The sequence below is a fragment of the Falco peregrinus genome, chromosome 7 (assembly GCF_023634155.1).
Source record: "Falco peregrinus isolate bFalPer1 chromosome 7, bFalPer1.pri, whole genome shotgun sequence".
NCBI lineage: Eukaryota > Metazoa > Chordata > Aves > Falconiformes > Falconidae > Falco > Falco peregrinus.
In genome coordinates, this window is record NC_073727.1 from 79,527,852 (window position 1) to 79,541,271 (window position 13,420).

The 13,420-nt window shown below is 43.7% G+C and overlaps 1 protein-coding gene across 44 annotated transcripts in view; it reads left to right on the top strand.

Annotated features, from left to right (window-relative positions):
* The window catches only part of RIMS1 (regulating synaptic membrane exocytosis 1), a 335,729-nt gene that overhangs the window by 29,151 nt on the left and 293,158 nt on the right, over positions 1-13,420 (top strand). The gene's annotated exons all lie outside the window — the stretch shown is intronic.

A 13,420-nucleotide genomic window follows, 5' to 3' on the forward strand; every position in this document is an offset into this window, starting at 1 on the left:
GTGCAAGCTGTTTTGTTCCCAAACCTTGTCTTATCCAGTAGCATACATATGCACATAAGTACACAAAGAATCATAGAATCATCGAGTGGTTTGGATTGGAAGGGACCTTAACCCCCCTGCCATGGGCAGGGACACCTACCGCTAGACCACGTTGCTTTCCCCATCCAACCTGGCCTTGAGCATTCCCAGGGATGGGGCATCCACAGCTTCTCTGGGCAACAACATGTGCCAGTGCCTCACCACCTTTGTAGTAAAGATTTCCTTCCTTACATCTAACCTAAATCTACCCTCTTTCAGTTTAAAGCCATTGTCCCTTGTCCTACCACTGCAGGCTCTACTAAAAAGTCCCTCTTCCGCTTCCTTGTAGGCCCCCTTGAGGTACTGCTATAAGGTCTCCCTGGAGCCTTCTCTTCTCCAGGCTGAACAACCCCAACTCTCTCAGCCTGTCTTCATAGGAGAGGTGCTCCAGCCATCTGATCATCTTCATGGCCCTCCTCTGGACTTGCCTCAACAGGCCAATGTCCTTCTTATGCAGGCGGACCCAGAGCTGAACACAGTACTCCAGGTAGGATCTCACAAGAGTGGAGGGGGAGAATCACCTTCCTCGACCTGCTGGCCATGCCCTTTTTGAGGCAGCCCAGGATACAGCTGGCTTTTGGGGCTGTAAACGCGCATTTCCAGGTCATGTTGAGCTTCTCATCAGACATCAGCCTCAAGTCCTTCTCCTTCCCAGGGCTGCTCTCAGTCCATTCACTGCCCAGCCTGTATCTGTGCTTGGGATTGCCCTGACCCATGTGCAGGACCTTGCTCTTGGCCTTGTTGGACTTCACGAGGATCACAGAGGCTCACCTCTCAAGTCTGTCAAGGTCCCTCTGGATGGTGTCCCTTCCCTCCAGCATGCTGACTGCACTGCACAGCTTGGTGTTGTCAGCAAACTTGCTGACAGTGCGCTCAATCCTAGCATGCATGCCACCAACAAAGATGTTGAACATCACCAGTCCCAATACCAATCCCTGAGGAACGCCACTCATCACTGGTCTCCACTTGGACATTGAGCTGTTGACCGCAACTGTTTGAGTGTGACTGTCTAGCCAATTCCTTATCCACCAAGTGGTCCATCTGTCAAATCTATGTCTTTCTGATTTAGAGACAAGGATATTGTGCAGGACAGTATCAAATGCTTTGCACAGGTCCACGTAGATGGCATCAGTTGCTCTTCCTTTATCCACCAATGCTGTAACCCCATTGCAGAAGGCCAACAGATTTGTCAGGCACGATTTGCCCTTAGTGAAGCCGTGTTGGTTATCACCGATCACCTCCTTATATTCCATGTGCCTCAGCAGAGTTTCTAGGAGAATCTGTTCCATGATCTTTCTGGGCACAGAGGTGAGACTGACTGGCCTGTAGTTTTGTGGGTCTTCTTTTTTTCTCTTTTTAAAAATGGGGGTTACATTTCTCCTTTCCCAGTTAGTGGGAACTTCACTAGACTGCCACGGCTTCTCAAATATGATGCATAGTGGCCTAGCAACTTCACTCTCCGGTTCCCTCAGGACATGTGGATGCATCTCGTCGAGTCCCATGGACCTGTGCACCTTAGATGGTGTCAAACCTGGTCTTCTCCTACAGTGGGTGGTTCTTCATTCTCCCAGCCCTTTGCCTTCTGCGACTTGGGCAATGTGGCAGGAGCACTTGCCGGTGAAGACTGAGGCAAAAACTTTGTTGAGTACCTCAGCCTTACGCATTCTCCGGGTAACCAGGTCTCCTGTTTCCTTCTGGAGAGGGCCCACGTTTTCCCTAGTCTTCCTTTTATCACCAACATACCTATAGAAACTTTTCTTGCTGTCCTTGACGTCTCTGGCCAGTTTTAATACTATCAGGGCTTTAGCTTTCCTAACCTGGTCCCTGCCTGCTTGAACAGCTTCTTTGTGTTCCTCCCAGGCTACCTGTCCTTGCTTCCACCTTCTGTAGAAGGGTGGAAGCAGCTTCCTACTCTGCCACATGCATGCATTCACTCACACAATTATGTCTTTCATACTTATATCTGTTCAAAGTTTTTATATAGGCATTTTAGTATGTTAGAGTTTGTTTTTAAAAAAACTCATTTCAGTCATTCAGAGCAGCAGTTTTATTTCAAATCAAACTGTGGTTGTTTTTTGTTTTTAATCTCAGAATCTTCTTTTCATGTTTTCTTGGCAGAGAAGAAATCAAAACGCATCCTAGAAAATTCCATCACTGCTTACTGAGAGTTTGAGCTACCTTTCTGTAATGCAATGCCTGGTATACTTGATGACAAAAGAATAAAGATACTTGAAACACAAGCATGGAAGGGATAACCAGCTTTTTCTGAACAAAGGGAAATCAAACTGTGGCAAAACTTGCATAAAATTATCTTTGTGCATCCAAGTCAAAATTGCAGATCTCTTATGTGTTTTATATTTCACCAATGATGTATGCTACAAGTTTTAAAAAGCAAAAAATGGAGGGGAGCATTTTTTAATTGAATTAAATTAATTGATTTAGTGAGATTTTAGGAATACCGTCCAAAAGTTTCAGTTCCAGTCTCAAATTTTACATCTATCCTAGCTGAGATGAAATGCGTATATATAAATATGTAAAACTCCTGTATGTTTATTCCTCATGTGACCTATCCTGCGTCTATGTTAGACCTGTCCTGTACAGTGATTACTGCACATAAGCAAGTGTAATTTCATTTTTTTCACTTGTTGTACACTCTCTGAGAGACTTGGCTAGCTTCTTTTGCATTTGTTAGAGACAGGAACATGAGATGCATGTACGCTTTAACGAGGGACAGCAGTGTTAGCCCATAACAAAGATCTGCTGGTTAGTGTGTGGTTGGCAGCAGGCAAGGCATTTTACGCCACAGAATGTGGAGGCTTTCACAGCAACCGAGTTGGATATTTTCATTTGCCGGCATATTCTCTCCTTGCCCCTCCAGGCTCTGTCAGTCGCTCAGGGCATTGCGAACGGTGGCAATCCCAAAGAACCTGCGTTGGGTTCTGGCATGGCTTTGCCAGTGCAGCCTGCTGGAGGATGAGATACTCTGATCACGTAAGAATCATGGTGGCAATTTGACCATCTCTGAATATTATTTTCTGACAAATATTACAAGTGTTATAGAAATATTTTCATGTAATATTAACATTATTGTAACACCAGTATAGAAGCATAAATTACCAGATGAGTCAGAGTTATGGCCCTTTTCCTGCTGTGTGTGGGCAGACCCCTGCATCTGTGCTCATTACAGGTTTGGGACCTAAATGCATTAGATGCGAACTGGAAGAAAATGAGTCTGCAAAGTATTTTAATAGAAGGAATACGTTACTCTTGGTTGTGAAGAAAGAAAGTCTTTTAAAGACAGAAATTTCCTTGTGCTTCACTTTTAAAAGACAAGTATGTTAACATGGAAATATCTCTGGAAATTCTTGTAAGATTAATGACAAAACTGGAGGGAAAAAAAAAAAAAAGAGTAAAGCAGCTCAAATCAATGTCTGGAAAGAAAAGCAGAGGTGTATTATCTTCTGGAGATTCCAGACAGGATTTGTGTAAGTGGACTGTAGTGGTGGTCCAGTACTTCTGTAAAGTATATTTGTAGGTAATGTACCAATATCTAATACAGTGTGGTAATATAATTAATTTTTTGTGACAGCAGTTTTCCCAAAGTCATAAACTGTAATTTCATTGTCTGCCTCTTCTCAGGGGAACACTAAAAATACTCACTAATAGGGATCTCTCCTTTCCTCTGACACCTTTCCTCAAACAAGCTTGCAGGTTATGAGGCAGACATCTCATTGCTTGGGATCCTGAGATTTGTTCTTCAAAAATATCTGTGTGCAGCACTGCTTTATTTGGATTTTCTGCCTCTATGAAAGTAGTATGTTCAGTGTGCATCATCTGAGGTGACTTTGGACACTGAGCAACAACAGTACATATTTCAGAAAAGAAAGTCATTGTGCTTTTGCTCAGGAAAGTAGAAATTACAAGAGAAAACCATCAAGGTCAGAAGATGCAAATGAGGAGGAGTGAAATGTAATTTCTCATAGCTGAAGCTGTCAGAATGGACCCTGCCACTGCTTCTAGAGTGACCGTGTTCTGGGTAGCAGGATTAGGAATTTCTTTTCCCCACTGTAAATAAGGTTTGTGATGATTCCAAACTTCTGCTGAACTGCTTCATGCTCTTTGCTTTCCCTCACACATCACCTTGTACTGTTTCTTCCTCTCATCTCTGGGTCTCTCTGGGTGAACAAAAGAGTGGCTCCTCTTTTTCTTCCCACTTTGCTGCCACCTCCAGAGAAGATTAAAAATCCTACCCAGTGCTTTCCAGAACCACTGACAATTGAGCCTTACCAATCCTGAGGGTCATCTGGACACTACAGTTTTCAAATTAATATTCAGAGCAGTTACAGGGACACCTGCTTCTTCCTTTGTTTTTGTTAATCAATTTACAAAAAATTGATTAGCTGAAGTTGTTTGTGAGAATACAAATCAGCCCCCTTTTTCTTTTCAGATTGCCTGAACCTAGGTTGTCCTTTGAGATGCCCAGACCTTGTGACATGCTGATTTCTTTCCCTTGAACCAGTTTTCACTTAGTCAATTGAATTATCATTTCATCTAACTCCTTCCTTCCCTGAAAGTGTGATACTCATTGTGAGCTTTTTCATGGCCTTGTAATAACTTTCAACTTGAATATCAGAAAAAAGTAGTACCTGGAAAATATTTTGATAGTTTTACAATTCAAGGTATGTTGTCAGATCTTTCTAGCGACCACACACAATATAAGAGCAACATATATAATTAACTTGACATAGGTGGGGGGAGGACAGGGAAATTGTCTCTATTGCCTCCCTTCTTCAGTTTTGGAATCTCCTGCTCTTGCATGATCTGCTTGGGAAATTACAGACTGTGAGTGGGAATCATATGGCAAAATGTAGACGTCTACATCTGAGTTAGTCACCCAAGGCTCCCTGTGTGGGGAATGGAGAGAAACAGGACAGATGAATCACACCCTTGAAGAACCTATTTTTTTTTTTTACCTTTATGCTAAGATGAAATGACTCATAGCCCGTTTGGCTAGTAAAGGAGGTTGGGGTAACAACTGCAATGTGATGGCTGCATTCTGCACCCCAAACCCCAGGTTGGATGGACTTGGCACTTTGTGGCTGACAGGTGCATGCCTGTGTGCTCGTGTGTGCACATTTATTTGTTGTACTGTGTGTTCAGTTCCTAGAAAAAAAAATCGGTGGTTTTCCACATGGAAATTCCTTTGGTTTCCATGTGTGAAAACTCAGAAATCAAGAAATCTGTAAGCTGAATTAGCATGTTAGTCCTATATGTGCATTTTTTCAATGTGCATCAGCAAATTATAACCATCACCCCTCCCCCATACGTAAGTTTTCAAAACTTTGGTGGTGCATCAGTTTAATATCTGAGAGGTAGCTAAAATGACGATGCTGTTTGTCACCTTTGGAAATTGTATGTCCTCTGCTCTTAGGGAGGCACACAGATAGTTTCTGGATAGCATAGGGACCTGTGAGGTCTTTGCGCTACTCAGAGGTAGACTTTTCTCTCTGTATGTAAACCACTTAACACATCTCCCTCAAATTATCTGTGTCGTATATCAGCCTGAGGAGCGTGCAGTAAGTGAATATATGAAGGCCTTGCATTGCTGCTTGCAGAAAGGAAATCTCTTTCCCCACGTTTGCCTCTTCAGTACATTGTCATCAAGAGCGTGTGAGGTGTGAGCCAGGCTGGGCTTGGGGCTTGTGTTCACAGTGATGCTGGTGCCACTAAACATCTGTACAGGGTCCCCTCAGCTGAAAATGCCAGTGAGATGTATACCATCTTCCCAGAGAGGTGAACAATATTGAAATACAAGCAACCAATGAATCAAGACAAATAACGGTAGCCCTGTAACATAGCATATACAATTTCTTTTCATATTCTGTTTTGTGTATGCACAGATATGCATGGTTTATTGAAGCAAACGGAATTGTGGAACTTCTGCTTGAGCTTAAAAAGGAGGAATAAACTCGTTTGGCTTAGATCAGTAGTTAAGAGTATGTCCAGAAAGATGGCTTTTGGTAGAAATAGAGCTTCTTCAGCCCCTAACTCTAGGCATCTGGCCTGAGGAGCATGATCCAGCAAGTAGATTCCAGCACACCAGTTTCTGATGTAATCAGTGCATGCAGACACCCTGAATGGGCTAACAGGACATAAAGGTCACAGCTTCTTCTGCTCTGAAGCTCAGAGCTGCAAACTAGAACCTACTCAAGATCCAGGCCCTGGAGATGTATTCTGGGTAGCTGTGTAAATCATAGCTGATTTTTATGCACAGTGAAGCCGTGGTGTATCAGAAGCAATGCATCTAAATTCTTCTCTGTCAGATTCACATATCATAATTCCCAGCAAGTCTTTCCCTGCCAGTTCACACTAGGTTTAGGAAGCATATCGCTCTTTTGGTCCTTTTGAGACTGGGCAGTTTTGTAGCTGGATATCAAGATTCAAGTTAATGAAAAATAAGATGTGACCTGACTGTAGCCTGACAGTGGCACAGAGAATTGGACAACCACTGGATTCAACACCCTCCTGCTTCCAGACAAAACCCACGTTGCCATCCTCCCCCTGGCAAAAAAGAAGAAGAAAAAAGCCCTCAGAAAAAAGAAAAAAGCCTTAGAGCAGCGGCTGTGTCATGGAACCATTATGAAATGTAAGTTTGAGGTACCCAACATGCCTTTCTGAATCAAATGACAGAGTTCAGTTAAAGTGATGTCTCCACTGGCTTTTGATCTAGCTAGATCAGTTCACCACCATGCTGTGGGTTAAATTAGCAAAACAGTGGAGAAAGCTGAGAACTGGCTGCAGTGCTGAATTTCTCCCAGCGGGTAGTGTTTTGTCAGCAGTGGTCAGTGCTTTGTGCACAGGTGATTTCAGCAGAATCACCACCAGTGAGCGGTAGGCTCTTTTTGGCTTTTTACCTTACCTTTCATCCAAAGGCAGGCAGATCTAGAACAGCAGCCTTATAGGGAAGGTGCCTCGGAGAGCTGTGTGCTGGCTCGCAGAGTCAGGTGCTGTAGAGGAATGAAGGCAGTGGGTTGGTCAGCATTGATAACATGCAGCTGTGGCCTGGCTGCAGAGGCAGTGGGTTGATTGACATGGATGATGTGCAGCTGTAGCTCATTCCACTAGCTGGTTAAACAGCCCTGAGGAGTGTGGGAGAGGGGGTTGGGTGGAGGAGGAGTGTGGTCTGACCTCTGGAGGAAGGAGATACAGTCCAGATAGTAGAATCTGATCCATGGTAAAGCTTTCTTGCAACCTACTAGTTTGTTTGTGCTGCAACAAGGTGACTCAAACCAATGTGCTGACAGCTGCCTGTGAAAGCAGAACTGGAGTTCCTTCTGTCCCTGGAAAGCTGGTGTGCCTCTTCCAGGTGAGAACCAGTGTGTTAAGCATCAGGTGGTCAATGTGGGTGCTGCCTGCTTCTGTCTGTGCTAGTTTAAGGAAAGACTTCTTTATATGACAGTATCTCCTTCGATTACCTCTCACTGTATAGCAGTTCAATTACTTGTGGGTCTTCGAAATCTTTATTTGAAGGAAAACCATGTATATGTGCACACATACACAGATAAATTTCAATTTTGTTTTGAAAGATACTTGTCAGATAATGATACCTGGATAAAATTCCTATTTTGTATATTGGTGGATCATAATTTAGATTATAGTTAATTCAGCATACTGCTTTCATGTGATAAAATGGGTCTTAGTAGCAGCTTCCCTTATAATTCAGATATCATGGTGGTATCAAATAATTCAGATAATGGATAAAAATATCTCCTCACGATTTTATGTGTGTTTTCACTTCAAAGGACCAGCAATGAAACGATGATCACACATCTGAATCAGAAGGATAATATTTATATCTAAATTGAGTAACCATGTAATTCTATTAGTGTTTCCCATGCTCTTTCTGTCCTCCTCCTCATGCATGCTATAGCCTGATTCAGATTCTCTGTGCAGTGTTTATTACCTGACCTGAAAAGCTCAATCTAAATATTTGGTGAGTTCAGTGATATTCCAAGTGTACTTACAGCTGCTTATGTACTTATGGAAAAGTAAAATATAAGAAGCTGGCCATTCTGTGGCTCTGTAAATTTTATTTTTTATATTCACAGGATGCTTTTAGAAACTGGTTAAAAAATATGTTTTCCAGTATTCAGCTGCAGAGGAGGACTTGGTATTTTCAGATGTGTTAGAGGAGGAGTGGTGCATTTCATACGCATACATGTATCTATTCAAATCTCTGCAAAAGGGTTCCTCTGTCACAAGGCCTCGGATGCCAGCTAGAAGAGATCAATCCTCCAATCTGGCCTGCTAATTAGATGTTATAAATTCCAGGCTGAATTTATTTTCTAGCTAGTGTGTATGTGGTGTTTATTGTTCATCTCTTTTCTTCTGTGTGTTTTTACTCTGATGTAGTTAAAGAAGACAGTGTTACATTCTTCCAAGATTTGTTAGGATGACTAAATGAGCTATTTGGGGCTCCTTTCCTCAGGCAAGCTCCATTCCCAGGTCATCCTGGTGGCCTTTTTCTCTAGCAGAACGTTCCAAGAGGTTTTTCTCTCTCCCCTCTTCCTAAAATAGAGGGAGAAGGAGGTTGGCCAGAGCCATAATTTATTCTTAAAATTCAAGAATTGTCAGTGGGTGGCTACCAAGATCTGCAACTTACAGACAGATTCATCATCTGAGCTAGGCTGAAAGTTGCTGCAGTTGCGGAGGCTCTCTGGGAGGTAGGGAAGTTTGTTACTCTTAGGCTTTTCTTCTGGTTCTTCCAGTGGTGCCTTTCATTTCTCTGCATTCTACTTTTAAATTCTGACCTTACACATTTACCTGATACATTTTTTCATTACTTTTTTTAAGGTCTATAAGTCCTTGAATTCTTAAGGACTGACCAAAAAGTAATTGTTGCTAATTACTGTTACTTATTATTGGCATATGGACCTAACAAAGTGAGTGCACCACTAACAAAGCAAAGTGTACCACTTCTGCAGTAACATGCAGAAACATGGGCCACTGTTTCCTGCTGTCTCATTAATTAACTTCCTGTCTTTGTTTAATACAGTTTGCATTAATGAGGGTTTAGAAGGCCTTTAGGTGAAACTTCAATACATAATTACAATACATACAGCATATGAATTAAGGCAATACATACGTGACATTGCCAAAATGCTTTAACGAGAGGTCTAGTATAGTTTTGTAGGCTGTCCTTGGCTGCCTGTTTCTATAACATTATTACAAAGAAAGGACATTTTAAGCTGGGCACACCATGAGGCTTTCACTGGGTTGTCCGCAGCTTTTAGCAGTACAGGTGAGGTTTTGAGAGAGCTTTTACAATGGCAGAATTCTCCCATCTCTATCCGAAATGCGTTATATTCACCATATTCTGGGATTGCATTTCTTGTTCACAGCCATGTTGTGATGAGGGAGCAGACTTGGGATAGTTGGCGTCTCACTTTCCTTACTCCTTTCCCGGTAATGAACTGGTAGCTTGTCAGAGATGTTATTAATCTGTAGCTGCCTGGTGTTACATTCAGTAGTAGAAAATGTAATCTTACTGTGTTACTCAAGGTCATTTGACTTTGTGTACTGTTCAATCTTTCTCTTAATTGACATTGCCTCCTGAATTTGTATTGCAAGAAAACTTCATCACTACTGTACTTCTTGTGTAAAGACTATTGAAATAAATGATAAATACAGGCAATCCTAATCCCAGTTCTGTGAAACTTGATTAGTCATCCTCCTTTTGGCTGGTAGTACCCCTCTCAGATAAATATTTTCCTGCCTTTTCTTCAGCTTGGATGCTGAAGAAATCTTCAGTTTAACCAATGACTTTGCATTTGAATCTATATGAAATGCTTTATTGAAATTTAGATCAACTATGTCAGCCTTTGTTTAGAAAAAGCAGTCAGTTCATCAAAGGAGGATCTTGCCACTGGTCTGATGTGACCCATATTTTCTTAAATTATTCTTTCTTCTCAGTTTTCTTAAGTCTACCTCTGTCTTTGATCATAATTTCCTTCAAAAGCATACTAGCAAGACCTGCCTAAAGTCATGTGTGCTGTGTAGATCAGAATAAAACGTTGCATGCCCAGGCTAATGGGTGCTTTAATCACCCTTCTAAAAATGGTTACAAGTTTTGCTCTTCCTTGTTATGTGACTGTTCCTCAGTGGACCTGCAGTTATATCTGAGACTTCACGTGCCAGCTTTTTTGACACAGGGGCTAATACTGACTCATTCTTTCCTTCTGCTTTCCCATCTGTTGGTGTCCATGTGTTGTGGCATGCCCTGTACTTGGATAATCAGCTGTCAGGGGCTGTGCTTTTGTGACTGCACAACACCTAGAGCACTCAGCATCCAGGGCATCCACAACTCTGGCTAAAATGGTATGATCAATGAAATTTGTAACATTTTGACTTTTTTGGTTGTTGTGGTTTGACCCCGGCCAACAATTAAGCACCACACAGCTGCTCACTCACCCCCCCTCTAGTGGGATGGGGAAGGGAAGGGTAAAAGTAAGAGCACTCATGGGTTGAGTTAAACACAGTTTAACAGGCAAAGCAAAATAAGGAATTCATTCGCCACTTCTAATCAGTAGGCAGGTGTTCAGCCATCTCCAGGAAAGCAGGGCTCCATCATGTGGAACAGGTACTTGGGAAGACAAATGCATTAACTCCAGATGTCCCACCCTTCCTCCTTCTTCCCCCGGCTTTATATGCTGAGCAAGACCATCATATGGCATGGAATATCCCTTTGGTCTGCTAAGGTCAGCTGTCCCAGCTGTGTCCCCTCCCAACTTCTTGTGCACCCCCAGCCTCCTTGCTGGTGGGGTGGGGTGAGAAGCAGAAAAGGCCCTGACTTTAAGCACTGCTCAGTAACAACTAAAACATCCCTGTGTTATCAACACTGTTTTCAGCACAAGTCGAAAACATATCCCCATAGTAGCTACTGTGAAGAAAATTTACTTCACCCCAGCCAAACCCAGCACATTCTGCACCCTTTATTCCATACCATTTATGTCATGCTCGGATCCCACACCATCCAATACATGCTTATTAATCACCCCCACCCACCCCCCCACTTTCTGATCCTTTGAAATAATACACAGATATAATTCTCTTAGTCTGTGGACCACCCTTGTAAAATGTCCACAAAATATCAGTTGAGTTCATTTAGTTGATGACTTTGGCCTCTGGTTGTTATGGTGGTCACTCAGGACAGGAGAGGTGGTGTGTTGTGTGGAGTTACCGGGCGCTAAAGCCAGCTCAGGTTGGGTCCCTGGTGCACTTGTGCTGTTTCTTGTAAGGCTTGTCCTCCACTGGTTCAGTAGGTTCCTGCTGTAGTAATTCCCATAACATGAAACTCAGATCCCAGGTTGCAACAGTTTAAAGGCATTTCCATTACGAACTCCACCCCTGGTCCCTTTGGACCAGCCCGTAGGGTTTAACGTTGCAGTGAACTCTTCCTCTTGCACCTACTCTGGCTTGGACTTATCCACAGACTGCAGTCCCCTAGGGTTGCACCTGCTGCAAGTGCAGCTTCATCTATGAGCCAGTCTCTCCAGGAGCACAACTGCTGTGGCATAGACTTACCCACAGGACAGTCACTTTGAGGTGCACCTTTTCCCACATGGCCTTCTCTGTGGGCCACAGTGCCTTCAGAGATAGACCTGTTCCAGCATGGCCTTACCCACAGCCACAGTCCCTTCAGAAGTAAACCTGCTCTAACATGGCCTTATCCCTGGCTGCAGTCTTTACAGGGTTTTACCTGCTCTGTTGTGAGCTTATCCATGGCCGTGTGCGTTGAGGTGCTGTAGCATGACCTCATGCACAGCTACTGATGCTTCAGGCTGTACCTGCTGCAGCATGGACTTTTCCTTGGGCCACAACCCCTTCAGAGGCATACCTGCTGTGCTGCAGGTACAGTCATGGCCACAGACACTTCAGGGTTTCCTGCTTCCGTCTGGATACGTCCACAGGTCACAGTCCTTTTGACTTGAGTTCACACTGGAGTTCCAGCCTGTCCAGTACAGCAGCATGGAAACAGCAGCGATGCCCTGGCCACCTGCCAGCCCAGGCGCATCGCCATTGCTGTTATCAGAATGTTCCTGGGCACAGCACAGGGAGATGATAAGCAGTACAGGAAGCAGAGACAGCAAAAGCAGCTGCTAACGAGCACTAGACTCTAATACACAGCAAGGCAAGCAAGCCGCATGGCAAGCGCAGGAGCCTGCCCTTTAATAGCTGAACAGCAATGACAGCTATAAATTCAATCTAGTGCATTCTAATCAAATTTGATGTTATCTTGAACCCTTCAAGCCCCACACTGGGCGTCAAAAAAAGACTTGTCATTTAACCCCAGCTGGCAACTAAGCACCACACATCCGCTTGCTCACTGCCCCCTCGGTGGGACGGGGGAGAGAGTCAGGAGAGTAAACCTAAGAGAACTCCTGGGTTGAGATACAGACAGTTTAACAGGCAAAACAAAAGCCGTGCACGTAAGCAAAGCAAAGCAAGGAATTCATTCACCACTTCCCATGGGCAGGCAGGTGTTCAGCCATCTCCAGGACAGCAGGGTTCCATCGCATGTAATGGTTACCCAGGAAGACAAATGCCATCGCTCCAGACATCCCCCCCCCCCCCCTCCTTCCTTCCTCTTCCCCCAGTTTTACGTGCTGAGCACGACCTCCTATGGTATGGAATATCTCTTTGGTCAGTTGGGGTCAGCTGTCCCAGCTGTGTCCCCTCCCAACTGCTTGTGCACCCCCAGCCTCCTCGCTGGTGGGATGGGGTGAGGAGCAGAAAAGGCCTTGGCTCTGTGTAAGCACTGCTCAGCAATATCGAAAACATCTCTGCATTATCGACACAGTTTCCAGCACAAATCCAAATCATATCCCTATACTCGCTACTGTGAAGAAAATTACCAAAACCAGCACATTGGGTTTTTGGCTTCTGTTTGAAGATACTTTCACTTTCTTTACTGGCTCTTTCTAAAGCTGGCAGAAGTTTGTCCCGTGTGTGATGTCATCTGTCTGAGGGGAACAATGTATGGGGTTGTGTTCTTTCTCCGTTCCAGCACTCATTGTCTTTGAGCTCCACAAGCAAAGAGGTAACCTTTAATATCTAGAAGCTTCGTGGTCTTCACCTGAGAAAGTCTGTTCTGGACAAAAGAAAACCCACTTGTTCCAGGGGTGTTAAGGAAAGGTATGTCAGCATGAATAAACTGTACTGAAGAAGTTTTTTTCCACGTTCTCTGAAACACACACATTCTCTGCACAGCGAGACTCATACAAAATCTGAATGCTTTTGAAAGTGCAGAGTCAGCAGGGAGGTTTGTCCCGTAATCATACAG